Source organism: Marmota flaviventris, assembly GCF_047511675.1.
Source record: "Marmota flaviventris isolate mMarFla1 chromosome 17 unlocalized genomic scaffold, mMarFla1.hap1 SUPER_17_unloc_1, whole genome shotgun sequence".
Classification (NCBI taxonomy): Eukaryota; Metazoa; Chordata; class Mammalia; order Rodentia; family Sciuridae; genus Marmota; species Marmota flaviventris.
The window spans coordinates 255,632-276,601 of record NW_027287693.1 but is presented as its reverse complement, the minus strand read 5'-3'; the positions used below and the strand labels follow the sequence as shown (position 1 = coordinate 276,601).

Below are 20,970 nucleotides of genomic sequence, written 5' to 3'. Positions count from 1 at the left end.
ATGAGCTCCCATTTTTACCCCATATACAGATTGCAGAATCACATCAGTTACACATCCATTGATTTACATATTGCCATACTCGTGTCTGTTGTGTTCTGCTGCCTTTCCTATCCTCTACTATCCCCCCTCCCCTCCCCTCCCCTCCCCTCTTCTCTCTCTGCCCCCTCTACTGTCATTCATTTGTCCCCCTTGTATTATTTTTCCCTTTCCCCTCACTTCCTCTTGTATGTACTTTTGTATAACCCTGAGGGTCTCCTTCCATTTCCATGCAATTTCCCTTCTCTCTCCCTTTCCCTCCCACCTCTCATCCCTGTTTAATGTTAATCTTCTTCTCATGCTCTTCAACCCTACTCTGTTCTTAGTTACTCTCCTTATATCAAAGAAGACATTTGGCATTTGTTTTTTAGGGTTAGGCTAGCTTCACTTAGCATAATCTGCTCTAATGCCATCCATTTCCCTGCAAATTCTATGATTTTGTCATTTTTTAATGCAGAGTAATACTCCATTGTGTATAAATGCCACATTTTTTTTATCCATTCGTCTATTGAAGGGCATCTAGGTTGGTTCCACAGTCCTAATCTTTCCTTTTACAGGTGAGAAAACGGGGGCTTCCAGAGGTTAAGTCATAAAAGGTCATAAGCTGGCACAGGGTGGTCCAGGCATCCTGGCTGCTGAGTCTAGGATCCCAGTCCCTCAGCTGCCTCTTAACCAAGGTGCCCTCCAGGGTAGAGAAGAATTAGAGGAATTTAGTGATATTTAAAGGCAAGAATCACCAGGACCTGGCGAACAGTGAAACAGGCTCAGAGAGTCAGAGGTGACAGGTATGTTCTGGTGGAGTGACCAGTGGACGAGGCCTTCTCCATCCATGGAGGGAACAGAAGAGCAGCAGGTGACTAGGGAGGGGCCCGGAAGTGATGCATTCAGGGAGGGTCACATTGATTCTGAAAGGCCTTTGGTGCCACCAAGCCCAGGTGTGTGGGTTCACAGGGTAATCATCACCCATTATTTAACAAGTATTTATTCAACACTTAGTTTGATAATATCATGCTCCAGGCCCCGCACAGGCCAGAGCCTGCTTCTGAGGAAGACACCCCATTTCCCATATTTATTTCTGATAACTTCTCTGATGTTGTCTTATTTCTTCCTCCAAAATTTCCATTCCCATCAATCGTCACTTATCACAGATTGCCAGAGCCTGTGGCTACAATGACAGTTCCGCCACTCCCACGGCTGTCTGCGCGAGGCAGGACTCTTTCGTACCGTCTGGGGTCTCTGTGTCACAGGGGAGTATTGGGGAGGGGGTGGAATTGGAAATTCTTATCTCTTTGTCTATCTTAAGAGACTCCTGCGCAGGCCAGAACCAGTGGCTAGATGCTGCAATGCAGAGACGGGGACAGCGTGGGCCCCAACTGGGGAGGCCCGGGAGCCACGCCTCTAGGACCAGGCCACCTTGCAGAGCTGTTATGGGGGAAGGTGAGGCTGATGGAGAGAAACCTCCAAAGCCACTGATTTTGCACCTGATTGTGCCGAAGGGAAGCCACTCCCAGGCTGAAGTCACTTCACATCTCTGAGCCTCACTTCCTTATCAGCAAATGGAGATGCTGATGCCTCCTGTAGACGGACTGGAAGGGGATTCCCGCAGGAAACGGGTTGCAAAGTGCTTGGCACACAGTAGGACCTCTCCCCTGTCAATCATTCTGGCATTCTTGATTATTAGCAAGGGCTTCCTTGTCCACTGATGCTGACGAGACACTTGTCCTTCTGTAAGTATTGGTGGGTGTGTATGAGGGTGCAGGTGGCTCTTGGGATTTTTCTATAGGTGTGGTACGTCTATATCAGATGATAGACGTTTTGGATTAATCGTATTGATGTAATTTTGTACATACAAGTAGGTCATAGTTATAGCCCTCCACACTTTGGATTTCTATAGAAAAGACCAAAACTCCATGGAAAGTTTTAGAAAGTGGCCCACATTCCATGCACATGAGCCCGCCTCACTGTCCCTTCCTACCTTTATATTCATGGATGGTCATATCTTCCAATAAAGGCATCATAATCTACTCATTGCTCTATACTGGGCTTTTTGCATCTAACCATTCCACAAATGCCTTTATGTGTGTGCGTGTGTGTATGTGTGTTTAATGTTTGTGTAGATAAGTTTGGAGAGATTTATAATAATCCATTGCACTAATGTATAATTAGTTAAGAAAGCACAGCCTGACTTTATTTATACTTATTTATTTTGGGGGGTACCAGGGATGGAACCCAGGGACAGACTCTTAGTCACTGAGCCACATCCCTAGTCCTTTTTATATTTTATTTAGAGAGAGGGTCTCGCTAAGTTGCTAAGGCTGGCCTTGAACTGTGATCCTCCTGCTTCAGCCTCTGGGATTACAGGTGTACACCACCCCTGCGCTGCCACAGCCCAACTTTAAACATTTCCGTCTTGGCTTGTGATTCTTTCTGGATAAGATAGGACAGGACAGGATCCTTTGTAACAGAGCCTACATCCTTTCTGGGCACTCAAGGGATCCTTTTCCTCTGGAAGAGCCCACTCTCTCTGTCATTTAAGGCTCCGCTGAAGATTAGGGTTTGATTTCAGAACTGTGTCATTTCTTTCTTTCTGGTTTGTGTGGGCGGACTTTTCTTATCTGAGAAGCAAAAGTGACAATTCCAACTGGTTGCTTTTTAAACAAGTGGGGAGAGAAGAATTATTATCTGCTACCAAAATAACAGAAGAGATAAAAGGAGCATCCAGTTGAACATAATTAAAATAACCACCACTATATTTTTTTTTTAGTACTGTGTATGTGGCAGGAAGTGTACATTTAACACAATGTACCTTCACAACAACCTGATGAGTTAGGTGCAGTCTTATCCGTGTTTTGTAGAAGAGGAGGTTGAAGTCAGAGAAGTGACTTTAGCCAAGTTCTTTTTAATCAAGAAGTGACTTGAACCTGGATGGTCTGACTCCAGAGCCCGGTTCCAGGTCGCGATCCCTATTTATGAATTTGATGTCCTTCAGCAGTCATTTGGCTGCTCTGAGGCACAGTTTCTTACTTGAGAAGTGCTAGTGACATGTCCTGTCTCCAAGAACGAACATGAAAATTAAGCACAAAGATTTTTGTGAACACGAGGTGTTTGCTCAGTAACAGTATTGTCCCCTTTTCTCCTGTTCTCACACTGCCCCATACCCAGTCAGTTTTTTCTACTAAATTGTCAGGCTTCACAATGGTCTTGTTATTTTGGCTTGTGAGCTCATTTTTCCCTGGGAGTGAGAGGCCAGATGCTACCTATTTCTTTTATTATTTTTAAAAAAATATTTTTATTAGTTTTAGATGGACACAGAATGCCTTTATTTTATTTATATTTTTATGTGGTGCTGAGAATCGAACCCAGTGCCTCACACCTGCGAGGCAAGCCCTCTACCACTGAGCCACACCCCCAGCCCCCAGATGCTATCAGTGAGTAGTGGGAGGTGAGCCTTGGGGACCCCAGGATCAAGAAAACACCTAATGAGGCAACTCTCAGGTCATCTCAGGTAACTTCTCCCCTAGGGAGAGGTACATGAGGAGAACACCCTCCTCAGATGGTAGTTTCACTCTTCTAGAAGCCCCGGATATTCTGGGCTGCCTCCTGCCCAGGCCCAAATCAGCATGGCCTTCTACCCTTCCCTTCACCCTTCACAGCTGCACCCAACCCCAGAGGTTTCCCATGGTTTTCAGTTTTCTCTTTCTGGCTCTCTGGAGTTGACCTTGGGAAAGGGGTCAAGCAGTCATGCTTGCATAGAATCCTGATGGGAAATGGAACCTAGAAACTAACCTCTATTTTCTATCCCTTGAGCTTTTGACATCTCACATCACTCATTCCACGGGGCCTCCACCCTTCCAAGGTGCCCTGGTAACCCTGCGTGCACACACCCAGAGTGTGCAGACCAGGCCTCTCCTCCAGCCCTGCCAGGCCCCGGGCAGAGGGAACCGGAAGGCCTAGCTCTGCTCTTGCTTGGCCTGAGCTCCTCCATCTGGGTTCACCAGATCTGCCTGTTCTTCCTAAGGCTTTGATGTTCCCGTTTCCCTTAGATAGCACAAGACACCTGAATTTTTTTTTTTTTTTCCTGGTACTTTTCCTACTTTCTAAAAATATTGATTCATTTGCCACATATTTACAGCACATCAGCTATTTGCTAAACACCGTGCTAAGTGAAAACTTGAAGTGGTTTCTGTTTCTGTCGCTTACAACGGAAAATGTCTCTGCTCAGATACCAGGTGTTAGGTTGTTTATTTTAGAGACAGGAATGTGAGGAGCCAAGAGCACAGCCAAGCCCCAACACGGAGCCCTGGACGGGTGAGTGTGGAGCTGGGGAAGGTCCTGTCTGAGCTCTTCCCCTGCACCTCCTGCCTCTGGGCAACATTGTCTAAATTTCTCTGCATTCTGCTAAGATCATCAGGATGTGCACGTACTAGTATGTTCTCCCAAGGGAGAGGCATTCAGAATCTCCCAGGAGAGACTGAGGAATTGAATAATATTCTTAACTTTTAACAAACTCTTGCATAGTAATTACAAAATGAACTTGGGGAGCCAACAGATATGAGCTGATTCTCACTGTGTCCTTTTCTGGGTTGCTGACCTTGATGAACTTACTTTCTGAGCGTCAATGTTCTTCTCTGTAAAGCGGGGCGAATTATCATTATAGTATTACTGTGATTGTCATAGGGTCCAATGAGACACTGCACGTGGGCACTGAACTTGACATACCTGGCATTGCGTCAGTGTCCATGCACACTGTGAGTGAGATGGTGATGATGGTGAAGGAGAAGGAAGAGGAGGAGAAGGACAAAGGGATTGGTGGGGTGAGCTGTCAGTCACAGGTGACTTCCTGTTATCCCTGGTAAGTTCACCTTTGCAATTGTTCCTGCTGAAGACCTTTGAGGAACATGAACCAGGTATGTGATGGTGCCCAGGGTGAGCTGTCCTGCAGCCCAGCTGAGGCAGAGCCAGCAAGGTGTCCTAGGTCAGGCAGAGACCCCACGTGGGACCTTTATAATTTTGCCAAGGCAATGGAATCTGGGGGGGGGGGTGGAGGTCACTGATCTTTTAACCAAAGGCAGAGATGCCCATCCCCGTGGGTCCCTTCTGGAAGTCACCCTGGAGCTCATCTGCCACGCAGTTGCTGTGAGAACCTCAGCCATTGGTGAAAGCTATCTCCTCTATGTCTCGGGTTCCACTTTGGCATTTGAGGTAGGAGCATAGGGAAGGATTCAGTATCCAAGGAATGGACCAGAGCTCCAGTCTGGAGGGAAACCCTAGGTGTCAGAGGAGACAAATCACTTAATTTCTGTAAATGGGCCAAGTTACATTCCTCAGCCTAGATCGCAAAGCAACAACCCCTCACGGATAGCTACGGAGTGTATTTTTAAAATCTGGAGGTTGTTGTATAATTTAAAAAGTTTAATATCTCATACAATAAAAGATAATATATTATTTAAATATGTTTTCTCCCTATAAAGTATCTGAGGTAGGGAGGGAGGGAGAGAGAGAGAGCAATCAAAGATAGAGATGGAAGCAGAAAGCTTTCAAATATCATTCAATGCCTAAATGTCATCAGCTTAAAAAATTCAACAGAATTCTCCTTCATTCTTTCCCACAGGGGGCTACCCTTTAAACAATGACCTTTAAAAAAAAATCCCAAGCAAACAAACAGCTCTGCTACTGATGACATATGTCCTTTATCAGCATGGACATTCCCCTGCCGACAGCCTACATTTATCAGACCTAATGCCCAGGATCCTGGGCAATAATAGATCCTGGGATCTCACAGATTCTTGTGGACCCCATCTGTCTGGGGTGATTCAGGCCTTGGTTCTTCCAAGAGGAGGTGAATTAAGTAATCGTCATTTCCTGTGGTTGTAAAAATTCCATTTTTGACCTTCTTTTAGCTGCGGTGATTTATCTGTAGACTCTGGAGGGGAGTCAGGGCTGGCATGCAGAGAAATCTGCAAGAGAACTCATCAATGAAACTGCAGGTGCTTCCTCCCCAAGACTGCAACCAAGGGATCAGAGGCCAGGGCTGCGTTGTGGAAAGGGCATGATACTTAAAGTCTGAAGCCAGGGGTTGGTGTCTTGGGGTCAATAATAAGCTCCCAGAGGGAGATGCAGGGCCAGAGAGAGAATCTTCCCAGACAACAGCCAACGAAGGCAGGTGTTTTGCAGGCTTCCCAGAGGAGCTGGAAACCCTCTTGGGAAACCCAGGTAGTGAGAACTCTCCTTGAAACTGGAGTTTTTAAAAAATTGATTTAAGTAATTTATTTGTTCTAATTTGTTCTACATGACAGCAGAATGCATTTCAACTCATAGTACACATACGGAGCATAATTTTTCATTTCTGATTGTATACAAAGTAGAGTCACACCGTTTGTGTCTTCATACATGTACCTAGGGTAATGGTGTCCATCTCATTCCACCATCTCTCCTACCCCCCTGCTCCCTCCCTTCCCCTCCCCCCCCTTTGCCCTATTGAAAGTTCCTCCATTCCTCCCATGGTATCCTCCACCACCATTATGGATCAGCATCCACTTATCAGAGAAAACATTCTGCCTTTGGTTTTTTGGGATTGGCTTACTTCACTCAGCATGCTATTCTCCAGCTCCATCTATTTACCTGCAAATGCCATAATTTTATTCTCTTGTAATGCTGAGTAATATTCCATAGTGTATATATACCTCAGTTTCTTTATCCATTCATCTATTGAAGGGCCACTAAGTTACTTCCACAATTTTAGCAATTGCACACTGAGAGACTGATCCTTCTTTGTCCTTGAACATATTGATACAGGAAATGACCTTGACAGCCTAGACCAGGGTGGGGTCAGGGCAGCTTGGGTCAAGTTTCAGCAGCCTCTGGAAGGGCCCAACACAGAGAGTTATTTTTCTTTTCTTTGTTTAAATTGTTCTGTAGTTGTAGATGGACAGAATGCCTTTATTTTATTTGTTTATTTTTAGGTGTTGTTGAGGATCCAACCCAGTGCCTCACACGTGCTAGGCAAGGGCTCTACCGCAGAGCCACAACCACAGCCCAGAAATATTTTTCTTAACTAAGGGACTTACCCATTGCAGATCAGGAGGAACTAGAAGTGAATTATCAGAATTTGACTGTACATAGCATGACTGCAAATATTCTATTCTCATAGACTGCAAATATTGTCTATCTTCAAAGAGTCCAGTAGGGCAGCCCTTTCCGGCATTCAGGGGCAGGCTGTGAATGGTGCTTGCTGTCTCTAAATCTCTTCCTTCATTCTCTCTCCAATCCAGTTATCTACCGGCTCTTGTCAAGGCCATTCTCAGTTCTTATTTTACCTGGACCCTCAAAAGCCCTGGACTCACGGTCACTCCTTCCTTCTGGGGGTACTCTCTTACCCTGGTTTCGGGCTGCTGTGTTTCCCAGATGTTCCTATCTCCCCCCACCCACCCCTATTTCTTCTCAGTGCTCTTTTCTGGGTTCTCACCTGCCCGACATTGTAATGGAGTGTTCTGGAGCTCATCATTGGACTTTCTGCCTTCTTCACCTACATCCCGTTCCTGGGGATCCGGTCCAGTGCTGTGGCTTTGGCAACCACCTACAGGTCGAATCATAGAGATCACCATTTTTTCAGGTCTGAACGGCTGGATAGCTACACTTTCACATGGTGAAAACCACATGCTGTCTTCCGAGAGCTCCAGATACCTCCACCTACCTGCTTATTGGGTTGCATATTTTCTCTTGCATGTCTAAGAGACCTTGCAAGAAGAGTTTGATCACAGCCAAGTGGTGATAGCCCCCGCCTTTCCTGTCACCTCCCATCAGACCTGCTTCCTCAGAGCTGGGGATGGAGCTCAGTGGTAGAGTGCTGGCTTAGCACGTGCGAGGCCCTGTGCTCCATCCCCAGCGTGCATACACACACACACGCATGCACATGCACACACACGCACGCACACACACGCATGCATGCACACATGCACACACACATAAACGCTCTGCTTCTCCTGTGTGTTTGCTTATTTCAATTAATGGTAACTCCATTGTTTGACTTGTTTATTTGAAAGAATCCTTGAATCCTGTGTTCCTCTGGTAAGGAGATCAGTCTGTGAACCCTGTTGACTCTCACTTCAGAATATATCCTACCCTGGCCAAGTAGCCATCACCACACGTTGGCCCGAAGCATTATCCTCTCCTGCTTGGCTTTTGCCAGAGCTGGCTAACTGGTCTCCTTGCTTCTGTCTGCACTGTCCCCTGAAGCCGTCGGAAGACTCCTGTTAACCCATCATTTAGATCATGTCAATCCTTTGCTCAAAATCCCTACTCGGGGCTTACCAACTGACAGTAGAAGTCAAAGTCCTTACACGGATATCTCTGTCTCTACAGAGATCTGGTCACTGTTTCTTCACTGGCCTTAACCCTGGACATCTCCCTCTTACACAGTGTCAAGGTGCCCGGGGATGAATGCTATCCCCAAAGGTCAATTCTCATTTTACTCGAATGCTCAAGTCAAATAACCTCAGTCACATTGACCTCTTTGTACTTCCAGATGTGCTTTTGCCACAGGGTCTTTGCACTGGCTACTTTTCCTGCCTAGAACATTTCTCCACAAAAGAGCTGTGTGGTTCGCTCTCTCCTCTCCTTCCAGGCTTTTTCGATACTACTTCTCGCGAGACCTTCCCTGACAGCCCATTTCAAAACTGGACAGCGTTTCTCCTTTCCGTTTTGTCTCTTCTCAGTCTCCCTGGAGTAGCAGGGGGTTTCTCTATATTTTGCTCATGGCTGTAACCCATCACCCAGGACAGTGTGGTGCACGCAGTGGTGTTTAATCCATGCTTGTGAAATCCACCGCTAGGTACTAAGTCTGTTCGTGGGAGGATGGATGTCGGCCAAAGGCCTTTGGGTTTGTTCAGGAGTAAACAAAGACTGTAGGTAGACAGGGGGAAGGTGGCCAGGCCTCAGAGAGCAGCCGTACCTTGTATGGCTTGTCATGCTTTGGGATCCCCTATTTCTGCTACCTGATACCTCATGCCATTCCTCATGCTAAATGCTGTGGGTACAAAGGGCACAAAGCCAGACTGGCACTTGCCCTCACCGAGCTTGTGCTAAGTGAGGGAGACGCACACCCATGCTAGTGTGAGATGCTAATCCAATGGCCACACAGGCCTGCGTAGACACAGCTCAGACAGGGATGTGAGGGAGAGGGGCTCGCTGCACCCAGGGCTGGGTCGGGAGCAGGCTTCTTAGGGGAGGTGAGACCTGAGCTCAGATGAGTGGGGGATATACTTTGGCTGGACCAAAAACCAGCAGCCTGCTCCTCTAGCTGGGCCACTGGGTGCAGCAGTGGGCACTGACGCCTGCCAGGCCAGTCGCCGTCCTTCCCTGAGGGTTTTCTAACTGGAGAAGGGAGAATGTGACTCTTCTCGGGTCACGGGGCTTCAGGCAGAGAGCCCCGAGCTGCTGATGAGCAGGGTCCTGCTGGAGGTGAGATCCAGGCCACAGGAGAAGGGAACTAGACGTGGTGGGTGGAGAGTTATGGTAGGTTACAAGGTCCCTGCCCCAGTGTCCCCCCAGATGAGTTCTATCCCTGCTCTTGAGTTGTCCATGGATTGGGCCGATACATGGGGTTTTATGAGCCAATCCACTGACTCAGTGGTTTCGCTTTGGGATTTCTGTCCTTGCCACACATAAGCATCCTGACCAACCGGCTTTACCCCCTTAGAGGGACAGCGGGCTGGACAGGTAGCAGGCAAGTCCCCAGGAAGAGGAACCCAGCATGAAAAAACCTGGGTACACCTTCTCAGCTTCCTCCCACTTTCTCAGTCCTGGATTCTCTCTCAACAAGGGCCGTGTCTGAGGCAGGCTGCCCATGGAGGGTAGCAGAGGTGGCCGGGCCTCGGATGTGGGCATCTGGGACAGTGACCATGCATGTAGCTGAACCAGGCAGAGCTTCAGTTAGTTTACCAAGTGTCCTGTCTTTTCTAAAGGGGTGATTAAGGGAGAGAGAAAAAAACTGTCTGGATCCAAGATTAAATAATACCCACTAAATCTCTCCCTTCCCATCCTCACCTTTTCCTGTAGCTTCTACCTGGTAAATAATTCACAAAACTTGCATATTAAAAATTCTCTCCTTGTTCCCCGATACCAGTTCCTCTCCTTAGAGACTTTGTGTGTGTGTGTGTGTGTGTGTGTGTGTGTGTCCAGAGGAATATATAAATTTGGGTGGATATAATTTACCAAAGTTTACATACTATGCACACTGATCCATCCCCTGCTCTGACTAATGAATGTATTTGGGATGGTGTTCCACGGGAGCATACATGAAGTGGTCTTATTCTTCTAAACAGAGGCTGAATATTCTCCTGCATACAGCTGATGTGTGTTTAGCTGGTTTCCAATTAATGGACAGGTAGTTTGTTTCCAAAGATTTGCTATTACTATCACTTCCTTGTGCGTTCCAAAGACGGTACATCTGTGGGTCTAGGTGCAGGCCCACCTGCAGAGTAAGATCTGAGATGTTTTCTCTTTAGTTTTCATTTTTTTTTTCCTTTTGGGGTCTGAAATGCACACACTCTCTCCTGTCCCAGAGAGAGGGTGTAACTGGATGAAAGTCACAGAGCGAGGAATGGGCCCAGTCAGAATCTGGACTTGGGACTCGGGACTCCTCTGGCCTCCCAGCCTGGCAGAGGCCTCCCCCCCGCCCACACACACACACACACATGGCCTGCTGTTTGGCAGGGAAGCAGGCGCCTGCTGCTGAGCTGGGAAAGGAGTGGTAGTGAGGCCGAGGTGTGCCAGGAGGGTGGTCACACCCCACACTGTGGACAGGGCGGCGGATTGCAAGGAGGGGAGGGGAGGATGCAAAAAGCAGCATCCAGAGAGTGAATTAAAGGGTGAGAATCCAAGGCAGGTGTCCATCCTTCCCTGCTCCATTGGAATGGCACTCTTAGCTGGGCTCCTGGCCACCCAGAATGAAACTACGTCGCTAGCCAGCCACTTGGCAAAGCTCCAGCTATGGGCTACAGGGAGGTGTGTCATGGGACGGCCCCAGCGACCCTTGTTAGCAGTAGGGGTAAGCACCATCGTTCTCTCCTCACCCACCCTGCCGCGGGAGCCTGGCTGCTGAGCGAGGGCCACGGCTTGAAGAAGGACGAGGGGCTGCAAGAAGGAGCTTGGGTCCCTGCAACTTCGTGGAGCAGAGCCTGGACCTCAGGCCTCTGGACTTTTACCTGGGGTTAGACACTCCTGTCATGCTTAGGCTACCAGTGATTTGTTTTGTTTTGTTTTGTTTTTTCCTGCAGCTGAATCGAATCTTCCTGGTCCAGAAGGCCAGCGGGTTGTGGGGGTTGAGTTGTTGTGATGGCGGCAGTGGACTTATCTTGGGCTCCATTTGCTAGGTCACCTGTCAAGGCTAGATCGTAAATAGAATCACGGTGATGCCAGGGACAGGGCCTGAGGGGTTGGTCCTCGCTGGCTCTGACGCTGCCTGGCTCCATATGTCACACAGCATCCTACACAAACCTCCCCTTTGCTCTCGGTTTTCTCATCTGGAAAAATGAGAGGTTTGGACCAAACAATCTCCGATGTCCTTCCAACTGTGACGACCATGCTCTGAGTTAGCCACTTGGCCTGGATCCCTTTGGCCGCTGCATTCTCACGAGGTGGCACCCTCCCTCTGTCCCCAGGTCCCCAGGCACTTCACTGGGGCCGTGGTCACGCTTGGCCTCGCATCTGTCTTCTCCACTAAGTTCTCTGAAGCCAGGTTCTTGGACTTCTTCCACAGCCTTGCTCGGCTTCTACAACAGAGCCTCGGGCATGACAGGATGGGGGGACGTGTCACATAGTGATAAGTAAGCAGAGTCACGTTGGCCCCCAGGACAGAGTGGCCCCCCGGGTTCTGAGGAAGGTCTGTGGTGAACCAAATCAGCCTGTGGGACTCAGCTGCCCTCGTGGGCTGATCTGATGGCACGGTTCTCCCGCGGGAATGAGGGGGATCCGCTGGGGGCCTGTGGAGAGCAGAGTGTGGGCGCTGAAGTCAGGCAGGCCACTCTGTCCCTTGCCAGCTGGGTGGCCCTTGGGCCTTTGACAAACTTCCTCGATCCTTAGTTCTCTTTCATAGGGACCCCATGCCCACCCTTCAGGGTTATGGAGAAGCCTAGATGGGGTGACTCATGCCAAGCTCTTCCTGCAGCCCTGGCACCCAGCAAGGGCTTGGCGAGACTCGTTCCCTCTTGTGGCTACATCCCAGCACACCCCTGCTATATCCTGGGGAAAGCAGGGATAAGGTCCAGGAGCAAGGCCCAGGGCCCGCTCGCTTTCTCCAAGGAAGGGTGGTCGGGTGCAACCCTGGAGTGAGCTTTCCCCATGTGGCTTGGGGTCCAGCCTCTTCCACTTTCTCCTCCTGTTGACCTGCTTCCTGTTGACCTGCTTCCTGGGATCGCTCACTTCCCTGCACCCACAGACAGAAGCAGCCACCTTCAAGGCCTCCCGGGCTCAAGATGCCGAGTCAACACACTTCTCCGGCTAGGTCCCCTCCCTGGGTGTCTGTCATGGGCGTGTGGGCTCACCGTGAGGAGCCACAGTCCAGGAAAAGGTGCTGCCTGCCGAGAGTAAGCGGATCCCAAGCCTGGTCTCCTGCAGCCTCCGGGCAAGGATCCGCCCAGGAGTCCACAATCCAAGGCCAAGGTCCAGGAGAGAGCCCAGTATCCGGGCAGCCCCTGGACACAGAGTGGAGACCCAGAAAGGGTTTGGGAGGGCAGCTTAATTGTTTTTTATCAGTTAGCAGGCTCCAAAGCTTGAAGAGAGTCCGTTAGACCTCGGATCCCACATTTATCCTGCTGTTTACCCGCTGTGTGACTTGGAAAAATCACTTAACCTCTCTGAGCCTTATTTCTTTCTCTGTAAATGGGGTTGAAAGTGTTCATCCAACAGGGTTGTTGTGAAGATTAATGAAATAATACAGCTTGGCATATTATATTGGTCACTATTCTTTTTTTTTTTGTGTGTGTGTGTGTGGCAGGGATGGTGGTACTTAGGGATTGAACTCAGGGGCACTCAACCACTGAGTCACATCCCCAGCTCTATTTTGTATTTTATTTAGAGACAGGGTCTCACTGAGGTGCTTAGGGCCTCCCTTTTGCTGAGGCTGGTTTGGAACTCGCCATCCTCCTGCCTCAGCCTCCCGAACTGTTGGAATGACAGGCGGGCACCACTGTGCCCGACTCAGTTACTATTCTTATGGTTGTATCTTCTCCTCCTCATGACTCTGAGGAAAGTATTACCATCCTATTTCACAGATGAGGAAAAAAAAAAAAGGCTCAGGAAGGTGAAGTCCTCTCCTTCACAGGCAGAAAGAGACATCGCTGCTTCTTGTCCCAGACTTTTCTCTCGGACCCGCGGAAGCTGGCAGAGAGATGGGCCAGGGACAGCTCTGTGCCCACCTGCTTGCGGCAGCTGAGGTCCCTCTGCAAGCTCTGGAGGTGGAGGCTAAGCTGCGCCCACGGCGGGTTTCTCTTCCCTACCTTGTTGCTAATTTTGTTCTCTGTGGCTTGGTCTTCCCCAGTCACAGCTTTCTGTGAAGTCCTCTTGCCCAACCCCCAGCCGGTGCTGAAAGTTGAGTGCCTCCCCGTGGGGCTCTTGGCTGAGTCTTCTAGCTCTTTCCTTCTGAGTAGTTCATTCCTCCCATGCAGTCCCTCCCACCCAGAACCCTGTGAGCATTACTTTCTCCTGGTGTGAACCCCCCAAAGAGAAGGAACAGAGTGGGTGAGTGACTTCCCTGAGTAGCTCAGGAAGAAGGTCTCTGTGGGCAGTCCCTTGGCGGCTACCTTGAGCAGAAGATGATAGAGGAGAGAATCCCAGCCCCGTGACCTTCCCACTGGCCTTTGCTCTGTGCACACTGGCCTCTCTCCCCGTGTCTGGGGATTGGCATCTTTCTGGGCATTTGTGTGCTCCCCACATGTCCACCCTGTCCCCGTCAGTGCCCACCAGCTGGCCAGTCTCCTCCACCACAGGGAAACGTCAGCCCTGCCGCCCGCTCCCTGGGCCTCTCTGACCCTTGCTGGGTGCAGCACCAGGTCCCTCCCGCCCCGAGGCCCTGTGCAGTCTCTCATGCTTCCGTCCTCCCTTCAGAGACGAGGACATGAGTCCAGAGGGTTCTCGTGACTTACTCAAGGTCACAGTCCTGGTAAGGTACAGAGCCGGGCTCCCAGCTCCGGGGGCTCGACTCTGAGCCCAGCGCCCTCCCCATCAGCAGCAGCACGGGTCAGGGGGTGGGGGGGACCGTGCTGTCTTCCCCTCTTCTGAGCCCCACGGGTGACACACACTGAGTGCCAACTCCGCTGGCCTCAGACCCAGCTTCCTCCATCCACTCAATACCCCTGGGCTGCGGCTGCTGCTTTATAGCCAAGGAAACGGAGGCCCAGAGAGCGGAGTGACTTGTCCAAGGTCACACAGAGCTGGTGGAGGTGGCAGATGACAGTGTGGAAGCGAGGTGTTCTACCTGCCTGGAAGAGATAGAGCCACCAGTCTGGGTTGGAGTCCCTGCTGTGGCCAGGCGACCTGGTAAAACCTCTCTCATTGCCTGGTTGTTTAGAGGCCAGGGAGACACACGGGGTGAAGCTTACTGTAGCTGATCCTGGGCCCAGAGTAGGGGCTCCGTCAATCTGTGTGCCTTAGAGCTAGGCTGGAAGCCAAGGGGACCCCCTGCTGGAGCTCAGCAGGCACCTCCTGGGCCCCTGGCAGCTCTGGGGCTCCCTTTCTTTAATCTCCTCCCTCTTTCCCACCAACGGGCACTCTCTTGTCCCCCTCCTTATTGCATATCCATGGGTTTTCACCTCGGAAAGACCCTTCTGCCTAAATTCTTATCTGCTTCCTGTGGTTAATTTGGTCAGATTCTGTACATCTGTCTGAGTCATGGTCCACTCCTGGCTCTGCTGCCTCGGTACTGGGCTTCTCATGGCCTCCGTCCTGGCCCCCATGCAGGTGAGCTGCTCCTGTTCCACTCTGACCACCTGACTCTTCTTTGCCAAGCTGCTCTCATCCTCTGTGGCAGAGGAGGGTTCAATTTCCAAGCTTCCTCCGAGCACTCACTCTAAAGCCCAGTATCATTCTCAGCACTTTCCACTCATCATCTTATTTGACTGCGTGGTCAGGACCAAGTTAGTCATTGTTTCCTTTTGAGGGTTCAGAGAGGTTAAGGGATTTGTCCGAGGCAGCAAATGGTGGAGCCAGGGACTCAAAAACCATTTCGGGTTGACTCCAGATCCCAGGCTCTTAAACCCTCCTACGTGATTCTGTCCCGAAGCAGAGGGAAGGACGGACGAAAGTCCTTATTAGGGGTACGGTCTGAATGCCCCCTCACCCACTCAGTTGGAGGGGTGGAATTTGGGTTCTGAGTTCCCACGTTGGCCAAGAAGGTGCCCTGGGATTTCCCAAAGACAGAAAAGGGCCAACCTACGTGGGAGGGAGGAAGAGTGAGTCTCCGGGGCCTGAGAAGTTCTCAGAACTGCGGCCTCCAGTGCTGGTCTAGCAGCTGGGAGGGTGCTCAGCTTCTCGGGGCCTGGTGCACACGGCTGGGGTTCATGTGCAGGCAAAGCTCTGAGGTGCTCTCTTTTTCTCTGCGCTCTGCCTTTAAGGACTCCCCCACCCTCAGCTGATGGGGAGACAGAGAAGAATAGCAGCCTTGGGGGGGGGGGTCAGGGTGATGATGGATGCAGGCAAAGGGGACCTCTGGGAGCCAGAGAAAGGCCCTGCAGATGAGCTGCTATCCCCAAGGGCCACCAAATCTATGGCAGAGTGACCAGAGGTGGGAGAGCACTGGGTTCACATCTATACTCTGCCATTTCTGAGCTGGGCACCTCCAACAAATGTTCTCTGACCCTCAGTTTTGTCGTCTCTGAAATGGAAACACTTCCCCGGACTGTAGTGACCATGAGATGAAGGAACTTTGTAAAGCACATGGGGGGGGTGTCAGATGTCACATCCCCGCTTCCGGCTCACCTTTTCCTGCCACAAGTCTCCAAGAAGAATCCTCAGCGGCTGCGGTGGGAGCTGTGGGAGTCAAGGGCTCGATGCTCACTGAGCGGAGGTCTCTGGGCTCCTCCAAAGGGGACCTGGGTGAGAGACGGAGGGTGACTGAGGACGACTCCCTGGGCTCAATTTAAAACAGCCCAAGACAAACACAACACAACCCCCAAGAGGGAAGGGCCACAAGGTTTATTGGTGGGCTGTCAGGGACTTGAAATCCCAAAGACGCCTCTTCACTCTCAAATCTGGGAGATCCTAGAGTGGGGTGAAGAACACAGAGTCTAGATCCAGACTCCCGAGGTTTGTTTCTTGGCTTTATGACCCTCAAGAGCAGGAAGGGAACTTCAGTGTTTTCTTCTATTGCCCAGGGTCTTCTATTGGATCTTCTATTCCTCCGCCGTAAATAGCATCCGTATAATGTTATCAGTGTCTTCCTCCTGGGGACACAGGAGGGTAATGGGGGGTAAAGTATCTAGGGAGATGCACATGGAAACTGGGGCGGGGGGTAAGTGGTAGCTGCTGTGTTTCCGCTGCTGGGACACTGACTTGGAAAGGCCAGAAGGGCCTTCAGGGCTTCTCGGTGCCTGGTTTCCAGATGGGCAGCCCCAGCCATAAGAGTCCCTTGCTGGGGTCCAGGAGAGGGGTGCATAGGCAGCCCACCGGCCCCCATCTCTGTTCCTTGTCTGTTGCATAATTGAGTTCCCCTGTGAGAGATGTTGGGATGAGTGTGGGGAGGAGGGAAGCTCTGCTGGTCTTATAAAAGTCGAAGGTCTAGATATCTATCCCAGGGATTCCCAAATTGCGCCCACATCCCAGCCCATGAGGATCGTCTGACCATTTCCCCCGCTATGGGCGCCATGTTTGAAGAGTTTGGTCCACTCCAACTGCACAGGATTAGCAGTGGTGTGTGAGGCTTTAGTGTTGGTCAGGACAGACTTTTGGAACCCTTAAGATGATGAGCCTTCATTGCCTACTTCAGGGTTGTAAGGAAGACTCCCACCCCATAGGGTACCGTGTCTCCTGAAAACCTCTGTGAACCAGGAGCTGTGGCCTAACATCACTTGATTCCACAAGCATCCTTCCTTCCTTCCTTCCTTCCTTCCATTTAAAAAAAAATGTTTTTAGATGTTGATGGACCTTTATTTTGTTCATTTGTTTATACGTGGTGCTGAGAATCGAACCCAGTGCCTCACACATGCTAGGCAAGCGCTCCCCCCCACTGAGCCTCAGCCCCGGCCTCCTTCCTTCCATTTTAGGCTGAAAGATCATAGGCATGATGGTGGGGGACAGTGGGGTTGAGGGGCTGGTGTGGAGGGGGACAAGCCTGCTCACTGTCACTCACCTGAGCCTTATTTTTAGAGTCTTGGAGAAGATCTTCTTGCTCATGCTGGTAAAACGGCCTCGGCTCTTCTGAATGTTCATTGTTATTTGAGATTTATTCATTTGTTCCCTTTGTTTGTGGAGCTGTGCAAGAAGATGATAATCGATGAGAAGTCACAGATGGAAAATTGAGTTAAACTATAAAAAATAAATTAAGCCAGGCACAGTGGGGCACACCTGTAAGCCTAAGCACGGCGGAGGCCGAGGCAGGAGGATCATGAATCCAAAGCCAGCTTCAGGCAATTTGGCTGGGACCTAAGCAACTTAGTGAGACCCTGTCTCTAAATAAAAGTATTAAAAAAGGGCTGGGGATGTGGCTCAGTGATTAAGCACACCTGGGTTCAATCCCTGGCACCAAAATCAATCAATCAATCAACACATGCATGGCCAAATTACTAAAATTACATAGATTTTATTGATAAGGTTTTTTGATGAGCTCAATAATATATTGATTCAGAGAATTTCACTTTCTATCAAAAAATTAAAAGGACAAACTTTTCTTGAAGTACTGGTCGGCTTTTGATTATGAAATGTTTTATTTTTCCTAAACCTTTTAAGTAATTGGCCTAGAACACAAAGGGTCTGTGTTTTATAAAGATAATTTTACTGGCTTCATGTTGTCTCTTATTAGGTCTTTGATTCCTTTACAAAGTCTTTTCACTAAGAGCCGTTTTTATTTTCTTTTATGACTATGCAACTATCTGTAATTGACTTTAAAATCTTTAGTCCATACGTATTTTTTTTTACAATGTCCTGTGATCCTATTTAACTAAGCATTTAAAACTTCCACACATGTTTAACAGCTCCCCGCAATCAAATTCTAAATTGTCTTTTTTAACCTCAAATTAACTATGAGAGTTTTAAGATGCTGAAGTATCTCAAAAGATTTTGTTTTCTTTTCTTATAGAAAGAGAGATGCATGAGGAGTCACTGTCAGATAATATGTGAGGCAGGGGCTCCCTAAGTTGTATTTGTTATTGATCTGAGCATTCCAGGGATTGTATGAAACTCCTGGGAACCCAATATGTCCTAGTGTAATGGTGTCATGTAATTCTAATTATTGAGTTAAAATGTTATATGTCACTAAAGTGATCAAATCTGTCAGCCGCATGATATAAAATTGCAGGACAATCTTGAAAAAGACTGATAAGTACTCTCTTCTGATAACTTTAAGACCATCCTATCGGACCCGGTCAGAATTTCCAAAGCTCTCATGGAAAATTTAGACCCATGTGATGGATCCAAGGCACTGCTAGCAAATATCAAGCAAAACAAAAATTAATTGTATGAACTGAACACCATAATTATCATTTTTTAAATGACTTTTTGTTTAAAGCCTTGTTGATCCTTTAATGTCTTTATTTTCTTGATCTAGGGAAACTTTTTTCCTCTTTTCTAGTGAGCTGTCTAGAACTTAATTGGGTAAAATATTCTTTTGTAAACAGGTTAGACAATATGGAGGACTTGGCCATTGGCCACTTGAGCCCACCATCATGGGATGACCTCACACCTGTTGAAAGGATTGATGAGATCACCTTCACTGCACCTTTGTTCCAGAAACCACTCCAACTCGATAGATAGCCAAGCGCACCCCCTAGCTCACTGAGAGGATGAACAGCAGCGGGGGAATTGTTGAAGCACATGGACACAGAGACCAGGCCTGCAGGATCCCTGAGCAGAAAAAAACAATTAGGCCTCTGAGTGACCTTAACCTTGCTTAATTGGCAAATGTAAACAAAACTTAACTTGAGTCGTTTCTGGTAAATACTTAATGTTAGATAGAAACAGTACCTAACCTCAGCCAATCCTAGGCAGCCCATGAACAGGAGATCCTGTGACTTGGAATTTCAACCATGTAAATAAACCAAAAGAAGGCAGTTTTGTAACTGTGGCCTCAAATAATTTTTAATTCTCTTCTGTTTTTTCCCTCATCAATACTTGTCTGAGGCTTTTGTCATCACAACCCTGAACTTTGGATGGTCTGGAATTTCCTAATTTTGTCATCACAACCCTGAACTTTGGATGGTCTGGAATTTCCTAATTTCCTTCTCAACTTAAATAAACTCTTTAACATCTTATTGGGCTCAGTTTACTTCTCAACAAGCAGGGAGCCATCTGTTTTGATTTAGCTAGTTGCACAGCATTCACGGTGTCTCCCAGAGGTATATATTCACACATAAACCTAGTCCTACCAAAGCATGCTCAGAAACAGCAGCTACGGGAGAGCCTTAGGTAAACTCACTATGCATCACACATGTTCTTTGAGGTAACATGGAAACAGGTACCTAGGCGGAGAGGTGGTCATATACTCAGACACATGTATGCATCCAAAAACACATAATAAGAGGTATGCACACACATGCACTTGCATATGGGTACCTACTAATTGTGCTAGTCAGCTTTCTGTCACTATAATGAATACCTGACATAATAAACTTATAAAAAGAAAAGGTTTGTTTGGGCTTACCATCTTAGAGCTTCCAGTTCATAATGGGTTGGTGCCATGGCTTTGGGTGAAGCAGCACATCAGGTTGGCAGTTTGTGATGAGGTAAAAGCACACACCTCATGGCCACATAGCAAAAGAAAAAGAGAGGAAAGACAGGGGTCCTATAGTCCCCTTCAGGGGCACGCCCCCAATCGCCTAAAGACCTCCCACTAGGCCCCGCCTCTTAAAGGTTCTATCACCTTTAGCTCTCTGGGGACTAAGTCTCTAACATGTGGGCCTTTGGTGGCCCACACTGAATGAAAAGAACTTTCCCACAGCCCATTGTGACCAGCTCTGTCTTTGGAAGAAATTTACTGAAAGAAAAATTAAAGCAATAATAGGATACAATTTCATTCTTATTATGTTGTCAAAAAAGGAATGACATAAGAGCCCTTGGTGCTGGAGGCCCGATGTTGTCAATTGGGCATATTTATATGGCTACCGACAGAGCTAATGGCTACATTCCTTTTAGAAATGTTTTTCCTTTGTGTTCCCATGGCCAGGGGTGTGCCCGTGTCCTCTTTTCCTAGAATTCCTCTTCTAGGAAGTTAATCTGAAGAAAACATCACAAGTAGAAAACGGGACTTATAGAAAAGCACTCAGAACAGTGTTATTTAGAAATAACCAGCTAAATGTCTATAATTGCATTATGTCACCTCCATCGGATGAAATATTTTCCAGTCATTACCATGGCAATTATGGAAATTAAGAAGCAAAATCACAGAAAAACACTCACAAGGCAGTCAGTGTGAAAAGAACACACGATTGATTTTGTGTTCAGGGTGATCGGGACAGTAAAAAGGTTTTTCTACAAAGAGAGAAATCGTGAAAGTCGAGAAACAAACAGTTCTTGGTTGTGATGCAATCATTATTGATTTGACTTGGTGTTTTTTTTTTTTTTTTTTTTTGCATGTACTTTAATGTTGTCAAGATGATTTTCAATTCCTAAATATATATCTGTAATATAAAAGCCAAGTCAAATCTAAGTTGGCCCTTCACCGACCCACTTCTGCATCAGACTTAAGGACCCACGTGTGTGAGGGCAGACACAGACTAATGTGTAGAATAA

At 48.4% G+C, this 20,970-nt stretch overlaps 1 protein-coding gene and 1 long non-coding RNA gene across 2 annotated transcripts in view; both read left to right on the top strand.

Annotated features, from left to right (window-relative positions):
• LOC114082774 (E3 ubiquitin-protein ligase rififylin) overlaps positions 1 to 20,970 on the top strand; it is a 786,130-nt gene that overhangs the window by 590,763 nt on the left and 174,397 nt on the right. The window lies entirely within an intron of this gene.
• LOC139703710 (uncharacterized) lies at positions 1,666 to 19,437 on the top strand. The gene is made up of 3 exons (XR_011705811.1): positions 1,666 to 1,763; positions 4,714 to 4,943; positions 18,861 to 19,437. It is a non-coding gene; the product is annotated as an uncharacterized lncRNA (long non-coding RNA).